The sequence below is a fragment of the Accipiter gentilis genome, chromosome 34, assembly GCF_929443795.1.
Source record: "Accipiter gentilis chromosome 34, bAccGen1.1, whole genome shotgun sequence".
NCBI lineage: Eukaryota > Metazoa > Chordata > Aves > Accipitriformes > Accipitridae > Astur > Astur gentilis.
In genome coordinates, this window is record NC_064913.1 from 15,920,281 (window position 1) to 15,948,269 (window position 27,989).

General features: G+C 41.6%; 1 protein-coding gene across 7 annotated transcripts in view; it reads left to right on the top strand.

The window, feature by feature from the left end:
* The first annotated feature begins 10,089 nt into the window (after nucleotides 1–10,089).
* The window catches only part of CNOT4 (CCR4-NOT transcription complex subunit 4), an 82,318-nt gene continuing 64,418 nt past the window's right edge, over nucleotides 10,090–27,989 (top strand). For 6 of the 7 annotated variants that reach the window (XM_049792193.1, XM_049792196.1, XM_049792191.1 and 3 more), the window contains exon 1: nucleotides 10,090–10,487. The gene's annotated coding sequence lies outside the window, so the exon portion shown is untranslated. Of the gene's footprint in view, nucleotides 10,488–10,952; nucleotides 11,154–27,989 lie in introns of those variants that run through there. The other variant, XM_049792192.1, reaches the window with a different exon arrangement.

A 27,989-nucleotide genomic window follows, 5' to 3' on the forward strand; every position in this document is an offset into this window, starting at 1 on the left:
GAGCTTTTATTTAAAACAACTGCTTGAATTTCACATGTGCAAAAGCTTAAGCACTGGTGCACTTCCTAAAAAGAGGGCTTAGAGCCACCATCCTTTTGAACTTCTGTGTGCTGAATTTTTTGGAGACTTCTTTCATGAACTGGTTGCTTTGTGAAATGCAGAGCTGTTTTATCCGAATTTAAGGAGGACATAACATGCTACTAAACTTTAAAGGTCTATACAAGATGCAGATGAGCCATGAAAACCTAAGGTGGCTCTATTTATCCTCTTAATTCCTCAGTTATCTGAGATGAAAGGTACTAATTAAAGGTGAATACTGTATCATAGCAAAGTTTTCTTAAGGCAGTACACTGCTCAGAATATTAGCTAAGCACCTTTTACAGTTTTGATTGTTCAGTCACATCAACAATTAGAAAGCAATGCCTAATAAAACTCAATTAGGCCATCACATTCTGCTTTTATAGGAGTACAACAGAACCATTGTTATTCTTTCAGTAGTTTTACTTCACATTTTGAGACCTACGTGCTTTGTTTCTGCTCTTTTTGTGAAAATAGTCATACCTCAATAAATAGATACTGTACCTATTTAACTATTTTTAAATAAAATCCACAGGGGTATTTTCACTTACATTACTAAATTGAGATAAACTTGGATTTCAACTAGATCTTGAAGATGAAAAAATAACTCACTTGTCTTTACTAAGATCTCAGCTGAGACAACTTACTGTTTACCTGTCCTGATGTGAGAATGTATGACTTCACTCTAGTGAGAAAAAGTCTGAGGGTGCTCCCTCTGATTTCTGTGCCTTTGAAGTAGGCCTGCAATGAGTCAAGGTACATACTGCTCAGAAGAATGAGGAAAGGTATATATTACTCAGAAGGAAGAAAGTCCAGTGTCTAGATTCCTATCTGCAAAGAGGACTGAAGAAGCAAGCAACCAGCAACTCGCTTCCCTCTCGTCCCTCAGTGTGGCAAAGTCTTTTTACCCAAATGGGAAGTAGCTGGCTGCCCACCTAATCTTAACGCTCTTATGCTGCTGCTTCTGCACTGGAGAGTGAAGAAGGTGGTAGCCCACCATGTTGGCTGAATGAACGGGTTGCCTCTGAAGGACAACGAAGCTGTCCACATGCTTATGGCAAAACCTACTGTTAGGCATCGCCCTGTGCATCTTACTCCATAGTACATTCCCTACTCTGTTCTCTCAGGAGATTCTTCATTACCTACTATTCTGCTTAGTCACAGCTTTACCCTGAAGTCTTTTCAAAATTTATTCCAACATAATGCACCCAAGAGACTAAACATGGAAGATTCTGGATACATTTGCTAGAATCTGGTGGGTGCCCAACTTTTTTTTGTATCATAATACTGTACCCAGTATTATCGACAGTGTAGGTCTAATACGCAACATGGAAATCCTGTGTGGGAAACCTGCAGAATGGAATTGTCTTTCAGAGAAGAGGAGTTTTCATTGACCTCAGGAGAAGTTACAAATGCTCACCTGTTTTGGAAATCAGACTACTTTCATGGGATCCCCTGCAAATATAAACACCTAAAAGATTTGAAAGTTGTGGCTTTTAGACATTACACCATTTTATTGACTAGTTAGGAGAAATACTGCTAAGTATGGGCTAAAACCACAGAAAAAAACACAGTATATCATTCTGTCGTGGTTTAACCCCTGCCATTAACTAAGCACCACGCAGCCACTCACTCACTTCCCCCCACACATGGTGGGATGGGGGAGAGAATTGGAGGGAAAACAGTAAAACTTGTGGGTTGAGATACAAATGGTTTAATAGAACAGAGAGGAAGAAACTAATAATTATAATAATAATAAAATGACAATAAAAATAATAAAAGGACTAGATTATACAAAACAAGTGACACAATGCAATTGCTCACCACTCGCTGACCGATGCCCAGTTAGTTCCCAAGCAGTAATCCCGCCCCAGCCAACTCCCCCCAGTTTACATACTGGGCATGACACCACATGGTATGGAATACCCCTTTGGCCACTTTGGGTCAGCTGTCCTGGCTGTGTCTCCTCCCAAATTCTTGTGCCCCTGCAGCCTTCTTGCTGGCTGGGCATCAGAAGCTGAAAAATCCTTGACTTAGTCTAAACACTACTCAGCAACAACTGAAAACATCAGTGTGTTATCAAAATTCTTCTCAGACTGAACCCAAACCACAGCACTATACCAGCTACTAGGAAGAAAATTAATTCTATCCCAGCCAAAAGCAGGACACCTTCCTTCTCTCCATGTCACTCCAACAACTGTGCAGTACATTTTAAGGCCCAGCATGCAGTGAGTTTGCATAAAACAAATCATAAGCACTTCAGGCAAGCATGACACAATACACTATCAATGGAAGTGCTGGTGGCACATCCTTTCTGAAGCTTTCCATGAAAAAATTCATATTGGTTTCCCAGGTATGATACTGATACAAGGAGAGTAAGGAGAAGAAAATAAAATGAAAGTAAGTTCAAGTAAAAATCAGCACATGATTTACAAGGTTTAGCAAAATACGGCTCCTGTTACAGGCTGACTGGCTACAGTTTAAAATAACCTATTTAAGAGTCAGAGGCAATTTATCACTCCTTAAAAAAAGAAACAAGTGCTAGATTATTAGGAGTAAAACAAACTAGGTCTGCCCAGGGCTTTAATGCTATGTCTGGCTTGTTGGCAGGAAATTCTCCTATTCATGCAGTAATTTGCCAATGATTTTAAAATGTTGCAGGGGAAGACACAGCAAAATTTTAAAATGCCTATGAAAGAATAAAAAAAATACATTAAAATAGAAAAATATCTACCGTCCTTTAAGTGTCTTGGCTAACCTATACAGCCTAGGCTCTGCTCCCCCTGGATACGATCCCTGCCCTCGGTGGCTCTCAGCCTGACCCCGTCACACTGCAGGGCGATGGAGGGAAGATGGACCAGAAGGGGAAGGGGAGCAGAGCAGCACAAGGCACACAGCACAACCTTCGCTCTGTCAGCACGTCAAGCCCAGGCTGTTAAGAAGAGGAAATGTTCTCTATCAGAATATAAGGGCCCAATTTCTCTGTACAACAAGCACATCTATGTCATACAGAGTCTCAGTTACGGTACTGCCTATATGCAAGACTGATCTTATTATTCTGGGATCTCTCATTTGTCATCATTACAGTCGGGTTCCTGCAGCTCCTTAAGGAACATACTCGTATTTCTGATTAACAAATGCTTTGACTTTCCTATTTAATCTATTATTTTGCCTATCTAACCTACCTAATTTCAGGCTTGTCTCTCTATCAGCATTATTTATATAGCATAAAATGAGCTGCAGTAGCTCACATTCCTTTGGCAAAAGGAAGTAGATCTGCCTGGAAAACTGCAAGGTTGCAGCTGGAGCCTGGCTGGTGCAATACATTTACACACATCAAAGTTCACCCCAGCCCTTTGACGCAACGTCATACTTTCTTGACAGGTGAGCTCCTGTCACACCTGGCCTATGCAGAACTGGAGCTCCAATGCCGATAAAGTCGGTGGAAATTCTTGTAGCTAACAGCCCCTGTTTACACGGTGGCCATAGAATCAATGCACAGGATCAAGTATTGCATTTTCTCAAGTCGTGTACTTTTTATTTCCCCTCAGCAAATCCCATACGGCTGAGGCATTTTTATAAGAATGAGAGTAATTCTGAGCTCTGTGGAAAATGCTGAGTGCTGTCAGATGCAGGCAGAGAAGGGCAGAAGAGAAAAAATACATTCCTTTGAATACACTAATACAGAAGGCAATTAAAGAATACGACAACTAATGTATGTTGTGCTTTAAAGAGCAGGTGAGGACTCCCTGAAAACAATAACAAGTAACATAATGAAGTCCTTTCTACACAGGAATATTACTTCAAATATTTTACATGAGTTGGCTTGAGTGCATTCGCAAAGATTGTTTTAAAGTGGCTGGGCTTTCTTTTTGCATGAATGAAACCCAGGCTCACCAGCCCACGGCCTTCAGCTATGAGCTGCATCAAGCTCATGAGAGGATTCTGTCCATTTTGAATGATTTTCCCTCATTGTATAATGTGATAAGGTTTATCTGCTGTCTGGCCCCTGAGTGCCCTTTTCTGTTACAAGATCATCTGGATTAGGTATGTTATCACTCTCGCTGAATGCTGATGGCTTCCTTTGCAATTCCAGTGTGTGTTCCCCCCGAGATTCACACTTTTTTTAGAGCAGCACCTCTTTTCCTCCCCCAATACTGTCTCCTGGGTTTGTGTAGCATGTCCAGCCCCAACTCTATGACACTGCCTCAAATATTAGGATTTGTGTGAGTGTTGGCCAAACTAAATGCATTCCTGAGAAATGGACCAGTGCCGCTTTAGAGCAAAATAACGCTCGCTGGTCTACAGGAGAACAAGGGATGTGAGCAGGACCTCCAGGACTTCTAACTGTTCAGAATAGGGTGAGCTGTGAAAGATTTATGCATGTATTGTAACATACCCAGGTGATTTACCACAGCTGTCAAATGATGTCACTTCAAATTGGGAGTTGTAGAGCTAATACTTTTTTTCAAACCACTAAATTGAAATGCAAAGACTGAGGTTACAAAAATGCTGTTTGAAATCCAGATAGAGGGTCAGCTTGAAAATGCTGCAGAGGGAAATACTCCTATCGTGTCCTGTATTATATTGTAGCGCTGCATCTCTAAACCAGGTAGTATCTGGATGCCATCACCAGCGGTGGAAATGAGCTGTATGAACCATGAACCTCTTTCCATCCGTTTGGCACTACCTTCCCTAGTGTGGTAATTGTGGTGCTCCACAAACAAGAACTCCATCTTCTGTCCCCACCTTGCACTTCTTGACTACACATCTGGGCTCGCTGCTACTCTTCCTGCCACTCAAATAACGTGGCAGCACCGCATGAGTTAAAGGGAATACAGATTGCAGGGCAGGCATATTTATTGCAACAGAGGATACAGAAAAAAAGCAATAGCAAATATACTTCGGTTCATAGTTTGTTCAGCACTCTTTAGCTCCTTTTACATTTTATGAGAGGAATTACCAAAATTAAACATTTCAAAATGCTGAGATTATAAGACACTTATAATCAAATCTTTAGCAATATAAAATTCTTGGATGCGGGCCAATTGTTCTAAAGTCTGTTCCCTTCCAGTGCACATGATGCTGACCTGTGTGTGTTCTAAGAGATCTTTTAAGGCAAAGACTGCACTCCATTTTACTATGCACAGAGCAAAGCAGTGCAGCCTTCTCGGTTGCTGATCTGCATGATGTCTCTCTCTCGCTTCTGCAATTGAATTTATTTCAGTACCCTTCTATGGAATGCTACATATCTTTCTGATTTATCCATTGCCTTTTTCAGTAAGACTTTTTCTAACCTCTTGGAAACACAATTCAAGGTAACATTGCTACAGAGGTGCACATAAAACTGCTAACTTGAATCCTGTTACTATTCACCTCTCATTAGCCCAGCATCTTCTTCCCTCCTTCCCATTCCAACACCAGCACAGGATTTCTATGGAAAGGAGATGTAGAGTGGGAGGCATCTTATTTTATTACATACTACTGGGTTCCTTGGGAACATCCATTTCCTAGGGAAGCCCAGGCTAGAAAAACAGATGGGAATGAAATTCCAAAATTGAGAAAAAAAATGAAACCTGTTATCATTGGTGCTGAGTTCAGTGTAGAAATGACAAATATTTGCAATTTGTCTCTGGCAACTGAGGCACCATTATGATAAGGAAGGTGAGCCTTGCAAGCTGCTTGATGCATAAAAAATGTTTCAAAAAGAAAAGGAGGATAGAAAGGAGAAGTCCAAGGATTCTGTGAATCAATTTCAGCCCAGGACCCAGAGGGCAAAAAAAGAGCTGGAAGGATGCTTGTGACAACTTGTGTTAACTTTCACATGAGTGTCTAGATTCAGAGGAGTTTGGGACAGGGAAAACAACATACAGGAAGATTTGCCGTAAATTGTGCAGAAGGAAACAGACCTCTGAAGAATATTTGGACATTATACCGCTACCTCAAGTGCACCCTCATGTTAGCAAGGGTAGTGGTAGCTTCCCGAAGGTCCCCACTGCACCCTTTCCATAAAACAGGAGTGATTTCTGCTTTAATTTGCAAAGATAGGTGCACTTAGCAGATAAGGAGCGCCGTGCCAGAGTTATGCTGAGTAAGTGAAGATTATCGTGAAAAAATTGGCTGAAGCATCCCGCTAAAGTTCTCATTTTCCTCTAATAACACAAAAAACATTAACAAAGATGCATCTCCTTCATATCTTTGGCTATAATACATTCATTTTTCACCACTGTATTCTCTCATTTAAGAAAGAGCAGGACAAGTCCCTCATCCTGTTTCCCTGAGCAGCATGGACAGACACCTCCTCCTTCCCTCACAGATTTCAAACAAGACATGGTGAACATCTGCCACTTGCAGCAAATATTGATCAGAGTGTAAGGCTCCTCCACCTGCCCTTCAATTTCCCAACAAAGCCCTTCATTGTTATTCTACAGTTACTCAGAACAGTCGTACAGTTCCTTTCTCCAACACATTTGCCCAGTAAAAGGCATCATTAGCCAGAAAAGCAGAAAGACGTCTGGATCTCCCAGAGTGACAAAAGGAATGGACAAATCATTAACATCCATTGCAATCCGGGGAGCAATTCATATTTTTGTTGCAGTAAATAAGGCTGAATTTCTAAAAAACCTGTCATCAACTATTGTATATCATTCTGCATTAATATCTGTGAACTTTCCATAGTAATCAATGAGGCTTTGCAGAAGCTTGAAAAAATATCTTTTTTTTTAAACTATTTATGAAACCTGACTTTCAGTCTGCAATATAGGCACACACACATCCAGCCACTGCTTTCAGCACAACTCAGGATCATGACCTTTCCAAATCTGGAAGTATTTTCTCAGTACCAGCACAGTGAAACACACTGTAATACATATTTCCAGCACACTCTGGTAGACCAGCACCAATCCAGTGAGCAGCAAGCCAACTAGATTGTTGGCAAGCACCGAGGCACTAACGGTTACACAAGTCCACATGCAGCGGTGCTGCTATACTGGTTTTTTGTTGCCAAATATTCAGACTGCAGTCCGTACACAGATGCTTTGCAAACTTTACCATCCTGAAGACCCAGCATAATTACTCTTCATCCCAACCAGGCAAAGGAATGACTCGGTCTCCAACTCCTCCTTTTCTGCCCGTATCGGTACACCACCATCGTGCGTCTTTCTAAGCCCTTCTCAGCACACTCCACTGTCAATCTCCTCCATACAGCTTGGCAGCCATTTGAAATGGCAGTGACTTAATACCGGCGGAGTCCTGAAAATAGCTTGGTTTCATCCCAAACTGCAGAATCCTGGTAGGTTCCTGTATTTGTTCCGTAAGGCAACGACCATGGAGCATTGCTTGGGAGAACATCTTCCCAGCACGCGGTATGAATGAATACACAACAGTGCGTATGCAACGAATCACAGGGAAATGGGGGCTGAACCACAATAAATAAATCATATGGATACACATTTTTACTCTAGCTAGTACACATTGGTTGTATGCAAGAAAATATGTTCTGAAAGCTTTTCCTTGTAGATATGGAAACGATTTCTTAGAAACAGTCCCGCTCAGTTATCAGACCTATTCAAAACAAATGAAAAACAAACATTTCCAAAAACAAATAAGGTGTCAAAATGTGGCTATGTAAGACTAATCTAATGAAAACAATTACAATTATTTAAAAGCAAGAAAATAATTAATTTAAGGACATCTCGAGTCTCACAATGGCCACATGATGGCCTAGTGAATTATTCTTACCAGATTAAAGCAGAGGTGGAAGCAGGTCTATGTGTAGCCTTCGGTAACATCAGCCAAAGTAACCTTCAGCCATGTAGATTTTTTTTCTACGTTATTATGGATGCTGCTGAAATTTGTGTTCACGCAGGACTCAGCAAAGGGATATGAACAGACCCTCATTAAGGGAAAGACTCCTCAATACTGGATTGAAAGAAATCACAGGATTCCCTTAATAAACAGCCTCAACTCTAACCAAGAATTGCAGGTTTTAGATATATTATTTTTAATCTTTCTTTCCGAGTCAGAGTACTTGCTTTTATTCAACAGGAAACGTTGCCAGGTATTAGGTATGTCAACAAGTACATTACTTATATAAGTTACTTACATAATGGGTACTTCTGGAATCCAATGGTTTATATATAGGTTGGAATGAAAATGTAAAAACTATAAACTTTTTGAGAAATATATTATTTTTTATCTATATCTTCACCTGAATTTGATTAATATGTAGCTCTATATACAAAGTATGTGTTACAGTTGAATACATATGGAGAGAAACATGGAATTTCTCACATACATAGGTGCTTATATTCCATTGTATGTGTAGTTTTCAAAAGAGCACTGCATTTGTGTTCACTTGTCAGGACTGCTACTGAAAACAGCATTTATTTTTATGCAGGCCTGGGTCTTGCCTACAGTCAGAAGCGGTAAAGTTAATTCATAGAGCTTTCCTGTCGTGGATATATGTGTATCAATATAAAATTTAATATGTCCAAAGTAATGTTAACTTGTTTTAGGAAGGAGAATAAGCTATGCCAACACAAGGCACTTTACTGTTAGTGGAACGGGCGTATTTTACGAGGCTGTACTAGTACAACACTTCAACCTAAGACACAAAAGTAAAGAAGAAAAACATCATGCCACTAAAAGAAATAGTTATGCCAGTGCATTCTGTGATGAACACCTCTCTTTCCTATCAATTGCTGAAATAAGTAAAATTCTCAGATGGGTATTGTTATGGCAAAAGTAGTAACAGCTTGTGCACTGGGGGATAACTGATAATTAAACACCCAGGATGAGGCTGCCTGTTTGGACAGCTCAGGATGCCGGTGCAGGATTGCCACTGGAGAGCTATAAAGGCGGTGAGTAAAAGTGCTCTTTTTGTCTGTCAGCTGAGGTGATGAGGTCCCTCGAGTGGCACAGGGATTACAGGAAAAAGGAGGGGAGAGTTACGGGTTCAGTCATCACAGCCCTATGGCCCAGGGTGTCTGCAATAGAAAGGGGAGACAGAACCAATGTGGTTTGTGTGCCTTTCTGACAATACAAAGACAGGAAAAAAAAAAAGCCTTTTTGGCTGGGGAGAGATCCTCTCCTTGAGAACCTGCAGGAAGTTGCTTCTGTCAAAATTACTTACAGCCCCTATGCATAAAAACAGAATTTGCCTGGATTTTCTAAGCGAAGAGAGAAAAGCAAGAAAAATACCTTTTTCTGTGCCTTTGGCTTCTGTTCCAAACGGCGGACAGACCCGGAAAATCCTAGTAGTAATAACAAAAATCTGTTTAGCGAAGGGTCAGCACGGGTCAGCCGTGCCCGGGGAACAGAGGGGTGCCGGGCAGGTGGGGGGAGGCTTCGGTCCCCCGAAGTTAGGCCTGGGGGGTCAGCGGGACAGCGGCCTGAGAACCGGGGACGGACGGGACGTGGAAGGGGTCTCCAAATTTTGCGACTTTAGAAGGAGATGTCCTCGTCAGAGAAGCAATCCTGTCACACCAGGTCCTCGCGGTTGGCGCCTGTGAGGATTGGGGGGTGGGGGGAACAAAAGAGAAAAAAGCGGGTTGAGGTGGGTCGGGGGTCCCCTCCCGGAGGACGGGGGGGTGGCCGGGGCAGAGTCCCGCTCTCCCGGCGCCTGAGGGAGATGGACGGGGCTGTGAGAAACCCCGGGACCGCGCCGGATTTAGTGGGAGCAGGTTCAATGGCCGGCAACAGGTGGCTGGAACGGCCGGCGTCTCCCCGGGGCGGTGGGCGATGGGACGGCCCAGTCTGCGGAGAGGGGTTGGGGTCCCCGGCCTTATCCAGGCGGTGGAAGGGGACCGGCCCCCTCCCCACCGGCTCGGCACTGCCCAGCAACCTCCTCCTCCTCCCGCTCTGCCCAACAACCTCCACAGCCTACAAGTCCCGCCGTGCCCAGCGCCGTCGCGGTTGTTACCGTCGCACCCCATCCTTCCACCCCCCCCCCCCCGCGGCCTTGCCCGCCTTTGGTCCCGCCCACTGTCGGCGGCGCAAGCGCAGGGGAGGCGGCGTCCAGGGCAAGTCTCCCTAATGTAAGATGGTGGCCGGGCTGGCAGCGGAGCGCCCCGAGCTCGGAGATCGCCCGTCTCTCGCTTAAAGGTCGTCGGAGCAGCCGCCCAAGCGCCCGGCTCGGCCGCCGCCGCCCGCAGGTCCCGCCTCAGGAGCGTCGCTGCGGTTTTTTTGCCCTTCTCCCACCCACCACCACCACCGCCACCTCCTCCCCCCCCCCACTCCGCCCCGCTTCTCCTCGCTTTCCTCGCCGCCTCTCTCCTTCCCTCCCCACCCTTCTCCTCCTTCTACCCTCAGCCTCCTTCCCCGCACACCCACCCACCCGGCCGCCGCCGGGCAGCGTGAGGGAGAGCCGCGCACACGCACCGCGGGCCGGGCAGGGAGGAGGAAGGCGGGTGAGTGCGAGCTGAAGGCCGGGCCGGGGAAGGAAGGAGGGAGGGAGAGGCGAGGAGGAGGAGGAGGTGGAGGTGGGGGGGGAGCCGGGCCGCTCTGACTACGAGAGCGCCGAGGCTTCGCTGGGACGGCGCAGGCCTCAGCCCACCCCCCGGTGCCAGCCCCGGCGGCTGAGGGGGACGGACGGACGGACGGACGCGGCGGGCCGCTGCCGTGCGCGGAGGGCACCGGGCCGTGTGGGGAGGGCGAGGGGGCGGCTCCTCCCCGGGGGGCGCCGGCGAACGGCGGCTCCCTCCGTGCCGCTGCCCCGGGGAGGGGGGGGAGAGGCTTTAGCGATTTCTTCCGAGCCGCCCCGGAGCGGCGCGGGGGAGCCGTTGGGCCGGGCCGGGCCGGGGGGCCGGTGCCCCCGGAGCCGCTCGTCTCTGACGGGGGAGGCCGGGCGCGGGGACCGCGGCGTGATTCACTTAGGATTTGCGTGGAAATTTCCTCTCTCCCCTTCTTCCTCCTCCCCGGAGCCAGGCTCCATTTGTTCTTGTGATCTGCACTTTTTTTTTTTTTTTTTCTGAGAGAGAGAGGCAAACAGATGGTAAATGGCAGCCTCTGATTTGGGGTGTTATTTTGGACGGTCCGTGTAACCTCCCGAGATTTGTCTGTCGGTAAAATAACCGGTACGTAACTTTCCATCTCCTACTCGCAAAATACGAGAAGCTCTTTCCATTTTGTGCGTTAGCAGAAGCGAATGACGAGGCTGCGTACGGGCTCTCATCCTACTTCCAGCGACGGTCGTACAGCTCTACCTGCCAGTCTGAAAGTCAGCTGCCGGTGCCTTCGTCTGTGCAGTGAAAGGGGAGGGAAAATACGCTAGATAATTATCTTAAAATACTTCGTTACCGTACCTGAAAGGCTTATATATTTGTGTCAGTATGGTAATATCAAGTACGTAGCTCATAGGAGAAGCAGTTTTCTCTAGAGCATACGTTAATGTAAGCAAAACCCATCAGCTAGTTAAAGCTGTGGAAACGCTAGGCCTGCAGATGTTAGCTTACTCCTGCCCCAAAGTTTTAGAAGTTAATGTTGGCCAATCCCACGTTTATTGAGCTTGTACAGATTTCTAACTCGCTGTGTTTTAATTGTCTGTATTTTGTTTTAGTTTTAAAATGTCTCGACTTGAGCATCCCTGTACTTTGACTTCATATTCTTGTGAACATGATGACTGGCAGTAACAGAAGAGAGACCCGTACCGCAAGAGGAATATGCAGGAGAATTAAATTCCTTCTAGCTCCTTTCTCTCCCTGCTTTAAAAAAAAAAAAAAAAAAAAAGAAAGAGAAGAAGAAAAAATGAAGTACAGGCTTATGAAGAGTAGAGATTAAAATAGCTGTTTGGCTTGTGAGGGTGAATTAGTTTCAGATGGCCTACAGATACTCAAATATACTTCTAGTTTCTTAGCATCTCTCTAATAATGTAGTGAACTAACGCATAGTCTAGGATTCAGATCTGTTGTACTTCAGGCTTTTGGGATTCTGTGATAGTTTCCATTTCATAAACAAGACGAACACATGCAAGTGTTTAGAAATGCTTGGCAGTTGAACTTGGCTGAATTGCAAACAAAGTTCATTCTAGGAGAAAGGATTGTTTTGGAAAGGGGGAATACAATGACAAAATGATCTCCGCTTTTAACTTGCGTGTTTCTTCAGGTGTCTCTCTTTATTAGCTTTTAAAATTATGAGTCTTGGAGGATCCTAACAGAGACTAACAGATCTTTGCAGAGACAAGGTGATGAGTGCCTGTCTGGAATATTGCTCTATTAATTCCTTAGTACCTTTTCTTCAGCCAGTTTAAGAACAGGTATACAGTGCCCACAAAATAGAAGGCTTAGGTTAGAGAAGCTGGTGAGAGAATATACACAAGTGTGTGGCTTCTTTAATTAAAAATATTCATTATAAACAGATACATGTTGTCCTTCCTGGCTGTTGTTCAGGAAAGGTAGGATATTCTTTGCGAGTGGAATGTTTTGAAACTACTCTGACCAAGATCTTAAGTATGGGCCCTAAAGGCTTAACTCTGGTGACTATTTCTCAGAATTTTGGCTACCTCTTTGAAATAAATGAGATTGTTGCAAATAGGCGGTGTTTTGTAAGCACAGGTAACTTCTAAGTGGCTGATCATAGATTGCATCTTAGGCCTTGGAGAACAGAATTCATTGTTCTGGTAAGGTGAGGCTGATCTATAAGCCTTACCACAGATTGGAAGGAAATTACTTGCTCAGCAAGACGCTAGGATCAAGGGTTCTTAAACTTTAACATGGTGAATGGTGTCTTGGGTTGTACCAACCACCTTTTATCCCACTTGGAGTTGTATAGTATTGCTGAGATAACTTGAGTAAGTGCACGTGTGAAAGACTGTGTAACTTACCTTGCTTTAATGTCCTGAATGTTTCAGCTCTTTAAAGATTGTTGGTGCTTTCTTTGCTTTCCAGTGTTTTGTCTTGGTTTTTATGGGATGGAAACAGTGTAAGGAGTCAGAGCTCTATGAATGAATACAAACCCCATCTATCTGGGCCCCCCTCTTCTGGTTCTTGGAGAATAGTCCAGGAATTTATTCTTTTCAGGAGATTGGTTAGCATTTGTCAACATTTTAACAAATGTAAACACTTATCAGACTTAGAAAATGAAGTATGGCAGCGAATGGTTTGGCATAGCTTGAGATGCTGCTCAGACCTGCTGGTTCTTCCTGTAAGCAAATTGGGAGGGCAATATAAGTATCTAGCAGGAAATATGAATATAACCTCTGTAAGTAAAAGCATGTATGCGCTTTTGCATTATACTATTTGGATCAGTAAGGTGCGTGTTTTCATCAAACTGGGTTTTGTTATGTCGTACCAGAAATTTCGATGATATGCTTGGTTTTGTCAGATGGCATTTTTCTTGTGTGAGCTTGAAAACGGAATCCTCATCATTTTCTTACTTCAAAACTGTATCAGAGATTCTACTAATTCAGTGAACATTCAGCATACACATTCTTGACTTCTGGCTAGCTGTTATTAGGCTGGCTACACCAGCTTAAAAGAAGGAATTAGTGTTTAAACTAGTGATTTCCACATAGTACTAAGATCAAGTAGGTTTTGTGGTGTTTTGTTTTGTTGGGTTTTTTTTCTTCTTTCCTTCCCTTTGGCTGTTCTGGGAACATGACAAACCCAAGGTATTTCTTGTAGGAGTCTATCATTTAGATGGAGCTTAGACGTGTTTTCTAAACACATATGTACAAAGTAATGCATTCATAAACTATCTTAAGCGCATGCTTTAACAATTTGAGGAAGCCTGCATCTAAAACCATCAGGAGAGTACAGGCTGAGAGAATGACACTCCTTCTTGTCCCTTGCTGTGTACCCTGAAAGCTAGGTACTGTGTTTTTATTCTGGAGCAGGGTATGTCAGTGTTAATTTCATAATGATTAATCAATCATTTGTGTATTTTTATTGAGTACTTCATCTGTTGCTGGTTTTCAAACTGGGGAAAGGTGGGTTGGGGTCCGCGTATGGGGGATTTTTTTATCTTTTAGTCACTGAGTTAAAAATAAAGGTGGATGTAGAGATCAAGCAAACATGCTACTGAACTTGGTGGAGAGGGAGCTTAGCTCTTGGCTGAGCCTTGTGCCCTGAGCAGTGCTGTCTGCTTTTGATCGGGTTCTGTTTTCTTGCAAGGGAAGAAGGGAAAATCTCAACTGTCTGTGAGTGGCTTTCTAACATACGGTGATCCCATCATCAGTTTCTTCTATCTTGCTGCTATCTCAAGAGGAATAGATGCCTAATATGAAGTGGATTCCAACTGACTGCAGCACCTGATATCACGTAACTGTACTTCTACATGTCTTGATTGTGAGATGGAGGGTCCCCTGTTGTAGTGCAGATCCTTGGACCGTACCCTTCTGCGCTTTTTTTTTCCTACTTGTCACAGCTTAGCAGTTCTTGGTTGCTAGAAGGTAACATTGCAGTGTCTTCTATTTGATTGCAAGTATTAATTATTAGCACTAGGAATTTGGGGTTGTGTTTGGTTTGGGGTTTTTTCTTTTTTTTTTTTCCCCAAAAGAAATCAAGTGGATAGAGAAAGAAACTGTAAAAATGATAGCGTACTTCCCTTTCTTGACTTTGAACTTCTTCTAATTAATTCTTCAAACTCTGAACAGAATCATAGGAGCTTTGTAGGAATGACCAAAAAATGCGATAGGAGTAAGTGAGAATGTACTATGGTTTTCAAGTAGTGCTTCATCTCTGGTTTTACTTTGGCACATTTTTAGGCCTTGTTTGTGGTGGACTGCAACCTAATCTTATGTTTCGGACTACTGAGCTCTAATCTTTTCCTTGCTTAAGAGAAGGGGCATTTACTTTTCCTGGTGTGGGTGTTCTTAAATGGTTTCTTCCATGTGAGATTGCTACTCTTTTAGTTACTACTTTTCTGTATCAAGTCTCACTCATTGTAGGACAAAATCCACTGCATAGGAAGACTCGCTACCAGTTTCCCAGCTTAATGCAGTGAAAACATGAGAAGCTGGACAATTTGTTTCAGGAACACTGAATACAACAGAAGAGATTGATTCGAAAGCAGGCTACATGTTGGGTTTTTGTTTATAGCTTTCTGTCACCAATGGGGATTTAATGTGAAGCCTGTTTGAATGGTGTATGTTTTAAGTTGCAACCATGGGCTAAGATACCTAGACTGTGAAATACTGTACTTGCAGATAGAGTAATTTTATCACTTCTAAACCCATCTCCTATTACATATTACAATAACTTACCATCTTAAAAAAACTTAGCAGAATTTGAGTGCAGGAATGGGAGGGAGGAAGTAATTAAATTATATTTATATGTGCTTTGGAACTACCTACCTGAGGGACTTTAAGTGATAGAAGTTTTGATGAAGACAGTGTCCCAGATAGGTAAGCATGTGTTGACTGTTCACAGTTTCTGTTTTGCAATATAGCTTAGAAATTTAGAAAAATAGGATGGGGAAAGAAGTACATAGCAGTAGTCACTAGATATGTGGAGAAAGTGTTCAGCTACCTTCTTTTCTTTCTTTACCTTCTCACCAAGTATAATGAATGAAGGTAGGTGTATGTATCTATAGCTGTGCCTGTCAGTTAAAGACCTAAAGCTTCTCTATGAGCTGTCAGAGTTGCCTTGGGCTGTTGGACGTTGCAAAAAAATCGAAACTGTTCCCTCTCTTTGAATACCTACTGCTTTATTACATGTGACTTCTTCCCTTTTTTTATTGAATGAAATCTAGAATTAGTCTTTGGTTTGTTATTCACGAAAAGTGTCCTCTGAGAACTCCTAAACTAGCATAAAATGAAAAGCCAAAACTTGCTAGGTCAAAATTAGTGTTTATAGGTCAACTTGACCGATAATTAATTTGAATGCGTGTTCCCCAATCAGTGTGAACTGTAGGAGCCCCTAAACTGTTGGAGTTATGTTAAAAGCACTGGTTGGAATGAGAGAGGCCCAGTAGCATTAAGCCAATTTGTCTAGTGACTTAATCTTACTGCCATTTATCATACAACTGCTGCACCTCTGAAGGAGCCTGCTTGCATGTGCCTCTGTTGGCTGTTTAGCAAATTGAATCCCTTTTCTTAGAGAAGGTAAGGCTTCCTTTTTATGAAACTTCATCCTAGGTTAAGGTTCAAGGAAGTTATAACTGAGGAACCACATTTGAGAAGTTGTAGCTTCTTTCCATCTTTGAAAGCTTCTTTGCTAATCCTTTCATTTATTAAAGCATATATTTAACATAATGTTGTGGTTTCACAGTTAGTGGCAAACTGGTTCTAGAACATCAGGTGGCAAGTCTGAAACTAGAGGATGATCACTGGTTTTCTTTTGCATAACTGTTAGTGTATGTTGAAAATATGGAAGAACAGCTGGGGAGTTTAAGGAAATATCAGCTCTTATACTCATCAAGCTGTCTTCTGCACATGGGTAGTGTCATCTTCTGGCGGGATTACAGTTTCATTTTTGTCTTAACAGTGGTTATAATTGTAAGCATGCTTCAAGCTAGGTCCATTCTCGTGTTTTCACCAGTGTAGTGGCTTCCTGCTCTAATTGAGCCCTTTTAGAGCCATTAATGTCTTAATTCTTTTGCTCATGGTCTCATTCTGATTTAACCTTGAGGCTTGTGATTCCCTGGGGGTGGGGCAGCGTCATACCTTGTATGAGAACTATTGCTCTGGTTACTACTATATAAATACATAGCACAGTGAAACTTGGTAAGAACCAGCTGTGTTGTGTGACCATATGACTCTGATGGTGTTAAGAAAACACCATCCCTCAGGCAGAATCTGCTTGGAATTGGTTCTGTAGACAACCATATCTTTTTCTGGGAAGCCAGCTAACTGCTTTCAAGTTTGGTGACCAAAAAGAGAAGACCAATACAGCCATCTTTATAAGGAAGCCTGCAGTGGCATCACTTTTATTTTTTTGAGCTTAGTTATACAGAGTATAATTGAAGTGAAGAAGCAGAAAACAGGCACTTAGAAGTAAAATGCATATTCTGTCTCTGCTAATAATTAATACCAGTTACCATAAGTCTTTTTAAATTCTTTGCACATATATATATTAAACTATTGAGTAGAGGTGAAGCAAAATTTGTTTTCAAACAATCTAATTTGGTAGGACTAGGTGAGAGAGGCAGGTTCCTTTTGGCACTTGCAGTGCTGTAGTCATCCGTGCTTAATAAATGAGCCACTTACTGCTTGAGAGGAGCAACCAGCTGCTGTTTCTGCTGTATTCAGTGTGTGCCAACTCTGAAGCGTGGTGAAGGTAACTTCCATAGAGGTGCAGTGTAGCATCTTTTGACAGTACCATTTTTTTCTGAGACTTATAATGGACTTGGGAAGGACCCTAGTATATGGAAGTACAAGAAAGGAGATGGACTCAGTGTCATGCTCTTTTTTTTTTATAAATATAAACCCAGATACTACAGAGCAGCCCCTCAAACAGAGCTGACATCAGCATAAATGTTTCTGAGGCCTCCTTAATATTGTCTTAATTTTGTATTTTTTTTGTTTTTTTAAAGAAACTTAAATCTAACGGACAGTTCTTCATTCTCTTAAGGCAGTTATTTGAATTTCTTACGGGTTCTGGTTAGTTTGTGTCTCACATGGGTTTAGGCTTCTCCAAAGGATCTGCATTCAGCTGTTCTTGATCAGTAAAAACTCACAACTGCCTCTGTTAGTATTGAAAAGTCACAGCATTTAAAGGATATACTGGGCAAGTGCATTTGCAGTCAGCTTGAACTTCTGTGCTTTTTATACCCTATATTTGTCATAGTCGGACAGATTATTTGTTTGGGATTTAAATCAGTGTTTTGTACATGCCAAATGACTCCTTAACTTCACCTGCCTGAGTTAATGCAGCTCTATATAGTTGAGGTAGCAGTAGAAGGAGTTTATCTAAAACCAGTACTACATGTTGTACTGAAGTTTGTGGAAGCTGATGCTCTGCTTTTGAGTATTTTACTAGATTGTTTCTTTTTAGAATACTAAATCAGTTTTCCCTTTCTGCCCAGCCTTTTTAGAAAATGACCTGGAAATCTATTTCCTCAGGATACTTCTTAATGCTCTCCCTTTCCTTTTTTTTTTTCCCTTTTAAGACAATTGCTTTGTATGTGACTGTCTCTAGAATTTGTTTACTACAGCATATAGGTTATCTTCAAGCAGTTAAATGTTCTGTTCCCCATTGAGATAAAGGTACTTCCCTGAATGCAGGTCTTGATCTTTCTCAGTGTTGTTGTTTAGTAGCAAATATGTATTTCCCTGAAAAGTAGAAGCAGAAGATTGTAGCTTGTGTACCAGGTATGTGGGGATGGGGATTTATGATGCCAGTGAATATTGTGTAAAACAACTACACTTCTGGATTTCTAGCAGGTATGTGGAGTGAGTGATCTATCCTCTGAGGCTTTTCTGTGCTTCTAGGTTAAATGTTTGAACTCTGGTTTGCTTCTTGAAATAAAACTCAATTTGTTTTTGCAAATACAAAATGGATGTCTACAGTAATGCTGTAAACTTATTTTGACCAGTTTTAGGCTTGAGTACATGTAAGTGGTTATACCTTGTTGTTGTTAACTTGTGAATCCTGAAAACTTCCTAGTTTTTATCCCATTGGGGGATGCAACCTTCACTTGAAGGCAGTGATGGAAGATTCTTATCTGGAGTCTTTGAACTCCTGTGTTTAGGTATAATAAATACCAACTTTTGAATAATTTAAGGTCTTCCCTAATTCCTGCCCCAAAGGAATGGAGTTTAGTTGCTTGTAATGTAACTTTTATCCTTGGGACAGTCTTGTGATTGTAGCTTCCACCTTTATTTTCATTTGCGTAGACTTTAGAATTTCTTATCCTTATTTCTGTCTGATAAAAGTCAACCATAATCAATAATTTCTGGTAGTTGTTGCCTAAAATACTTAGGCTTGTAGATCTGACTTCTGCTTTGTACTGGTTTTTGTTATGATGACAGTCTTGTTGGCTAAAGAATGCTGAATTAAGTGTAATCTTCCACCTTCTGAAAGGTGTATTTTATAGAAGACTACAGTGTATGCTGAAGTAGTAGAAAGGCTGGGAATGGAGTGGCTACTTCTGAAGTGAGTTTCACTCTGCAATTCCTAGTATTTCTCCTCCTTGTTCCAGCAGTGTCTTCAGGCTGTATAAGATTCTGAAGTACAATCCAGAAAAAAGTGAGCATGGGGGAGAGATCTAGGGTTTTTGTTGTCCTGTTTTCCAGTTCTACGTTTGTGGGGTGGTGGGTTTTTTGGTTGTGATTTTTTTTTTTTTTGGTTTTTTCTTTTTCCCTACAAAGTAAAATTCAAAGTATTCTCTCTTTAGAAGCCAACAACAACCCTGAAGTGTGATTGAGTGAGACTGTGACATGGTACTTTGTTGACTCTGATGTCAGTGAATCTTTTTAAAGCAGCATCCTGCTCTCATGTATCGCAAGCAGACAATGTCCTAAGCACAGTATTCTCGTTTCCCATACTTAAACTGAACTCTGAATCAATGTGGGTTTTTTCTTTGTTTTTTTCTTTTTTTTTTTTTTTCAGCCAATAGAACCGATAGATCATTGGGTTTATTTGATAACTGCATTTTCATAGAATCATAGAATGGTTTGGGTTGGAAGGGACCTTAAAGATTATGTAGTTCCAACCCTCCTGCCATGGGCAGGGACACCTTCCACTAGACCAGGTTGCTCAAAGCCCCATCCAACCTGGCCTTGAACACTGCCAGGGATGGGGCAGCCACAGCCTCTCTGGGCAACCTGTTCCAGTGCCTCACCACAGTCCCAGTAAAGAATTGTTTCCTAATATCTCATCTAAATCTACCCTCTTTGACTTTAAAGCCATTACTACTTGTCCTGTCGCTACAGTCCCTGATAAAGAGTCCTCCCCATCTTTCCTGTAGGGCCCCCTTTAGGTACTGGAAGGCTGCTGTAAGGTCTCCCTGGAGCCTTCTCTTCTTTAGGCTGAGCAAATCTCAACTCTGTCAGCCTATCCTCACAGGAGAGGTGCTCCAGCACCCTGATCGTCTTTGTGGCCCTCCTCTGGACCTGCTCCAACAGGTCCATGTCTTTCTTACGCTGGGGGCCTCAGTTTTTCAACTAATATGCTATCTCCAAATTGTTAACGTGTTCATTTGCCTGTGGCTTAAACCAACTTGGCTGCTCCTCTCTGGTGAGAGGCAAGCATTGTCACTTTTGCAAAAGTCAAGTTTGCTTTCTTTCGCTCTCTTGTGTCTGTAAAGATATTAAGAGTGTGAATAGCTAAGAATTAATCTGGGGAGCGTGACTGCTGTTTTCCAAGTTTTTGCACGGGATTGAAGAGACTGACCAAATCCTCCTCCTGCTGTGTGATTCTTGGTAGCTTCTCAAGGATTCTGAAGAATTATTTTTTTTTAAGCAGGTGCAAGGATTTGATTTATTTGTAGGTTTGGGTGGGGTTTTTTGTGGTGTTTGGTGTTTTTTTTTTTTTAAGAGGCTGGATGAGGAGTACAGACCTTTCTCTGATATATTTGCTCCCCTTTAGCTAGGAATAAAAGAAAGGACTTGGGTTTTCCAGCGAGATATGGAGGTCTGTAGAGAAGATTACTTTTTCCATTAAGGAAGCATCATTGCTTTTTCCAGTATCTGTAGGTTCTCCACCTTCCACCTTTTGAGAAAAAAGGGCTGGTACACATCTCAATTACTGCTAGGAGATCTGAAGTAAATCTTTGGATACATCTCTTCTGTTGTCCTTTACTCCTTCCCCTCCTGTCTCTGGGATTCATTGGCTGACTAGTCATGACATGGATTTTCCAGTAGTTAACAATTCTTGATGTTACTGGCTTCACCAAAGAGTGAGTGTCCATGTCTGAAGAGCTGATACTGTCCTGAAATATCTTGCCATTAGCCTGATAAGTAACTTTGTGGGACTGGATGGAGGATTGGGAAAACTGATAGAGGAACTCTTGCTTGTAAGTGTCAGCAGGGCACTATACCTTACCAGAAAGCTACTTGAGACGCTGGAGTACTTGTGGCTTCTCTGTTAATGTCTTTCACTTTTTTTATAACAACTTAGTAGTTATAACAACTTAGCTCTAGTAATGTACTCCTATTTTCTTTCCTGGTGTATATATGACCTATGTACTTTGAGGTTTTTTTTGGGTTTTGGGGTGGGGGTTTTTTTCCCCCCTTCAGTTCTGGGCATCTTCCTAACTATCCAAATATGTGTGTGTATATATATATATGTGCCTGTAAAACTTCTGCTCTACTCAGCAGAACTGTCATTCAATTGTGTGGGTTTTTTTAGAAGTTCTTCCGTAACTCAAATTCTAGTTTAGAAACAGAGCTACAGGCTGAACAAGAAGTGCTCTCTTTCAAGCTGAGGTATGCCCTAGAGAGGGATTATAGTGAGCCTAGAAAGGCAGTGTACAACTCATTTCAGCTTGTATTGGAAAAGGTTTTAGTATGAGGTCTTAGCTCCTGCAGTTGTATCTGAGGAAGTACAGGGATGAAGATCAAAAGCCACCCTGAATCAAAACTTTACATTGTAATGGAAGACAAAGTCTAGCAGATGCATATGAGAAGAAGTAAGAGTTTGCTAAAATTCTATCAGTTGTTAGGGAAATGGGTCTTCAGCCTGCAGAAGAGAAGGCTTTGGGAAGCGGGGGGAACTAATAGTAACCTTCTAGTACCTATGAGCAGGCTATTGAGAATACTGACCCAGGTTCTTTATAGCAGTGTGTGGAAGGCAGGCAAGAAACAGCAGGCATGCATGAAAATAGCCGCATTTAAGAAGAATGCGCTTCACCATGGAGTGGGACAATCATTGGGGCAGGTGAAAGAGGTTCTGCAGCATCTGTCCTTGGAAGTTTTGATGCCCAACTGGATAAAGCCCTGAGTAATCCAGACTGATTTTGCTGACCTTGATTTGAGCAGGAGGTTGACTAGAGAACCCTAGAGATCCTTTCCAATTGGAATTATTCTATGATTCTGTAGTGGAAAAAAAAGTAAAAATCCTCAACTTCCTGAATATAAAGTTGTGCATGCTGGAGCTTGAAACTAAGTATCAGTAATGGGCCAATATTAATAGCCTTGATGTGTGGCTTCAGTGGAAATGCAAGAAGGTTTTTAAATTTAAAGGTACTCCTTGATATAAACATTGAAGCTTATGGATGTAATAAAGAAGATTGCTGAATCTCTTGTGCTGTCAGAGGATGTTTGTTTGTTTGCTTAAAGTTTGTGCTGGTTGCTTAAAAATTCAGTGACGAAATTACCAGGAGTGAAAGAATTCTTCCATACACTGTCCATGGTACTGCAGGTGCAGGCGTTGCCCTTCCACAGTGGTAGTCAGTCTGAGAATGTGTTGGAATACAAGTGATTTAGTCCTGAAGTTGAGAGAGGCTCTGTGTGTGGTGGGGGTTTTGTGTGTGTTTTTCATTCTCTCTGTCCTGTAAGATTTTTCTTTTCATTTGTCCTTTGGGCTAGATACTTCTGTTCAAAGTGTTAGGAGTATTAACAGCGGTGTATGTGGCTAAATGCTTGTTTTTGTAGTCGTGTCCCTGCGAAAGGCAGGAGAAACGGACTTTGCTTCTGTTGGTTAAAAAGCACAGGTTTATAGTAGATAATCCAGAATAACTTCTGCAATTTGTAAATGCAAGTATGCTATAATTTGTTGTATGGCAGAACTTAAAGTCTCGATTTTCTACTTAAACTAAGACCTTTTAGGTAGCTTCCTAGTGATCAAGATTATGAATAGAGTCCTGAATGAAAGATGAAATTAAATGTTGAACATCGTTATGGTGGTTCACAGCTTCTGCAGTGTCCCCTGGGAGAGTGTGGGCAATGAAGGAAATGTGGTCCTAGCACCCAAAATTTGCTTTCTTAATCTCTGCACTGTATTTATGGATAGTGTCATTTACACTAGTTATTCTAGATTTTGCAGGTGTTTTTTCTCAAGCTTGGGAATTTTGTTTGGGTAGTTAGAAGAGTGTTTTTAAACTAACCCTTTATGTTAATATTGCTGTTAGATGAAAGTGAAGGACACAAGTTTTCAGTACCTTAATACTTCCTTTATTTCCTTTAAAAACAAAACACTGGACAATAATTCTTGCTCGTTTGACTTGTATATATTAAGACTTGTGATGGTTTAATGGCATTTGCAAACTAAAACTAATTAGGGATTGATGAACCCGTATAGGTGTTTGTAAACTATCTAGTACCTTTATAGAATGCTGTAAAGAAAGAGAGCATGTTTGAGAGAGCTTTTTGTGTGTCCTGTAATATTCTTCAGCTCTTTGTCAGTCAAACAAGTTTAGCAGGAGTAATATAAATAATCATAAAAGTGTACCTGAAGTCTGGCCTGGAGGAACGTGAAGGAAGTTAATTTTTCAGGTTGACTTTTTTTTTGGCTTCTCCCCACAACTCATAACTTGGTGTGGTATGGGCAAACTGGGGTACTGTGAGTACTGAAGACCTGGACTCTAGCTGATAGGTGTAATAAGTAGTTTACATGTCATGGTCACCACTAACCCTGAACTAGATCTAGGTGCCAGCTAAAAGGTCAGAGTTCTAAAATATTCAGTGACTGCTGGAGAAGTAGTGCTCTGCAAACAACATAATTTTGGTATTCTGTTCCAAGAATAGCAGAGATGATGAAGGATGGGCTCTTCACCTAAATGTATGATTTTTTTTTTCTTTTTTTAATTGGAAATGTTGAACATAACAGTACTATTTCTGTTGTTGTGGATTGTTGCAGTTTGCCTCCTATATAATTTATCAGTGAATTCCATTTGGTACTTTGACTGTTGCTAGATATATTGAAAATAAAATTTAAATAATATTGCCTTTCTCTATCTAAAAATGCAAGTGTAATGTTTATCTTAAGATTTTTTTGAAGGGTAGAGGGGGGAAAGCTATTTATACCATATAAGCAATTCTACATCATAGTCCTTTTATAGATAAGTAGTGTGTAAGAGAACCATTCTGAAAGACAAAAATTCCTTTTAAAGGTTGAGAAAAGTTGAGAAGCAGACCCTGTATGTTTTGTGGAGAGCAGTAAACTCCTAAGCTTTTTTCAGTTTGAGTTTGTGTCAGTTAATACTTTTTTTTTTCTGTGCCAGGTGCATTGTGATAACAAATTCTAGCAGTACCTGACTGCAGTTTTGCCTAAAATACTTGGCATTGTTTACACACCCGTATGTAATGGATTTTGTCACCTATACCTCAAATTTGTGTTGAACTGTGAGAAAAGACTAAATGCAAGATTTGTAAACACGTTTAAATAGGAAGCAAATGTAGTTGGGACGTTCAGCAACCATAATGCTGCCTGTTATGGACACTGTGCAATCACTGTGTAATAAGTACTTCAGGGATTTTTTGATCCTTTTTAAACTGATGCAAGATGCTTATTTTACTGCTCAATATAGTATGCTGAAGGGTCTATTTTTCTCCTCCAACCTTGTCTGAAAAGACTTTGGTATAGTGGGTAACTTATGATGTGTTTTGTTCTAAGAGTATCTTAAAGACCTCTTCTACCCCCCCCTCCCCCCCCAAGTGTAGCTGTTTCCTCTGCTATGCCATAGTTGATCATAATGAATTTACTTTCAAAATGACCATGCTTTTCTTGCTGTTCGCTGAGAATAACAAGGTAAACGACTACTAATTTTTAATTCTTATGCGCACACTAAGAACAATTTTTAAATTAACAAATTCTTTATTCTGACAGTTTGGTACATCAGAACTTGGGATTAAGTGCTGTATATATTAAAGACCCTACTTATATCAGTCAATAATTACTGAATTTTGGAAGTGTCAGATTTTGTCATCCTGTCCCCCTGTGCAAGGTGGGGGATGCAGAAGTAGTATCTTGTTGGATGCAGAGATAGTATCTTGTGTTAGACCACTATACCAGTTCATTAGACGTGTTGGTCTAATAAAAGATACAATCTCAGCCTACAAACCTTGTGGCTGCTTTGGAGGAGGATGAATGCAGGAGCATATGCAAGGCACAAGGATGTAGTTTCTCCGTCTTCGGCAGCCTCAGGACCCAGCGGAGGTGCGCAGTGCTAGAAGGAGGACAAGTTTTCTTTCCATCCATGCTTGCTCTCATCTTCTCCTGTGGCCGTCCTTGATCCGTGTCCTGATATTTAAGAAAAGTTGCTATGGGGACATGCTTTGTCTTTGGTATTGATACCTCTGTGTTCAGGTGTAACAAAGTGACTTGTGACTTCATGTTGAAAACCTTAATTCTGCCTATGATATCTTATGCTATTTTATTCTGTCTATGATCTTAATCTAGAGAGAATATTCTGTGTGCTCTAGCATTCTTAGTCTTTTGCATAGCCAAGTGTTGCAAGGAATGAAAAAACCCTGTGGCTATAAATGTCCCTTTAAAAGTGTTTAGAACAGTTTTCAGGCTTTCATTGAAACTATTTTCATATGAAAGTTGAAAAACTAAACTGGAGTTTTCATTGAAAGATGATTTCTGGGAAGTAGTACTTTATTTCCCCCCTGCAAGGAGTCCCAAGGTAATGTGAATTCTGTGTGTTGTCAGTATGGAGCTCTTGCCTTGCAGAGAAGGAAGCTAACCTGGCAGCTGCTGTAATCTGTAACCCTAAGGAACGGGGCAGTGGGAAGCACGTCCCTGCTGCTGACGTCGCCAGGCTCTCTTCCTCCTGGGATAGGATGTTGCTTTTCTGTTACTCTCTGAATTTGGATTTCTTCTCTGCACTACCTACTCCACCCAATGAGCATTTCCTTCCAGAGGGTCTGGGAATTGAATTGCTGACGTTCCAGCAGCAGCAGGAATACTTCACCCCTTTGCAAAGGTTTGCTGTTTGTACGAGAGCTGGGAATTTGACTGACGTTCTAGTGTAAATTTGGGAATGATGATGTAGTTGAGATGTGCATACATAACCAAGTTTTAATAAACAGAGTGGAAAAAAACCAGGGGGGATGTAGGGGGGGGGGCCAGAATTACAAAACCAAAGGTGCTGTTTATTCACCCTGACTATTCATTGTTAGCTAACTATTGCCATGTTAGTACTTTACGGGCAATCTGAACTACCCGTGTCTTTCTATGTGCATTATGTTATCAACTAAAACTCTGGAAAACGTCTGATTTACCTATCTGTATGCACAGTACTGATCACAAGCCTTTTCTGTTAGAGTAGCTAAGGGGAAAACGCTAATGTGCTTTTCAAAGACAAATGTCCCTTCTTAAAAAGCAGATAAAATCTGTTGTATTTTATTGAGTCAGAGCAGCAAAGATATTCACTGTATGTGGTGTTGTGGTCTCTACAGATTATTTTACATCCTCTTCATTACTGTAGGGATCTGGCCCTTATGCAGATGGGTATTAAAAGAACGTGGAACATGTAGCCTGTTCCCTGTGAGATGGCTACAGCACTTGTCAGGAAGCAGATAACCTGGGTGCTATGTCCCTGAATAATATGATAGCCCCCTCCCTCTCCAAGTCTCCAGGAAAGATGCTTCTATAATTATGCTCTTTACTAGATAAATATTGAGAAATATCTTTTTAAAACCCAGGGAGTGATCTCTGGTGCGGTGACTTAGCATTATTTTGGAAGTGCACATTTCTATTAGAGACAGCAAAACCAATCCACTCTAATGTAGGAACACTAATAAGGGTTTTCTGGTTGCTCTTTAAAACACTTAATTACTATTCAGCACCTTGCAGATGAAGACTAAACCACACTGTAAAGTTTCTATTATAGGTTCGTAATCACATGCTAGCCCACACAAAAGTGGCAGTGCAATATGACCCATTGTTTTATTTTCTTATTTCTGCACACACATTTCAAATGGAGCTTCTGTGGTTTTAAGATTAATTTTGGAAGACTTTTTCTCATCAAATTAAGCGTCGTGCTTAACTGTTCTCCTAAAGCAAATATAGCATGTCAAATACCAGCTAGTGCTGTCTGCCCTGTAGTTAATACACACGGTAAGCATCAATGTAAAAAGCACACATTTGTATTTCTTTCTGGTTCATTACTACATGGCCTCCTGATGCCAAGACCCTAGAAATTCTGAACACTAAAACAATAGACTGAGTGGATTATTCTTGTTGAATGCAACTACTGAGCTGATTTAGGTTTATTTGCATATTAGTATTTCAAATACCTTGATTAGTGGGGGTATGTGGCTGTTTATAATAGCTATGTATGCTAGCCATTTTCCCTTTTAAAATTGGATTTCCAAATGATTTTTCTCTAAACTAAAGTGTCACTTGGTTTTTTTTGAGAATCAATTTTAGGAAATGTGCGAGTAATGCTGTAGTTATGTCCAAGGCTCAAATATCATAAAGCTTACCAGTAAGTGCAATGCCCTAATGAAAAGAGAATGACGTTGTCAGAAGAGTATTCATAAATGGTTGAGCTCTGAAAACTGAAGGGCAAGAGTCAGTAACAACACATCTCAAATATGTGATCATAGCAAGGGAAAAGGATGTTGTTCTGATGCTTGCTGGATTCTGTTCTCAGGGGCCTTGTATGTGAGTGTGGACATGCTGAACAGCTCTGTCCTCAGGAGCTGCTGTACTTGGGCTGGGCTACTAAAAGAATAAGGAAAAGTAAGGGTGCAGCTGCTTCTTGGTTCTCTCTTTCCTGAATTCAGGACTTACTGTTCAGATGTGGGATAGATTATATGGCTGCTTTTAGTGTGAGGCTTGTTTGGAATATATTGTTCATTCAGATTGCTGTTTGGTGCTAATGACTTTGAGAATAAAGCACCTGAAACTTTCGTTTTCTTTTTTTTTAAGAAATCCCTGCAGCTTGTAACTTTTTCTTGATGACCTGCTTTGATGAATTTTTGTATGGGTTCAGCTTCTCTGGAAGGAATGTCAGGAGAGCCTCCGTGAGCCTGTAGAGGCCTCTCGCCCATGACCAGTGATCTTGAAAGAGAAAGTGTTCTGCTCAAAGGCTTATGACGGATTGCCATACTGATCAAGAAACTAGTATGTTCTTCCTGCATT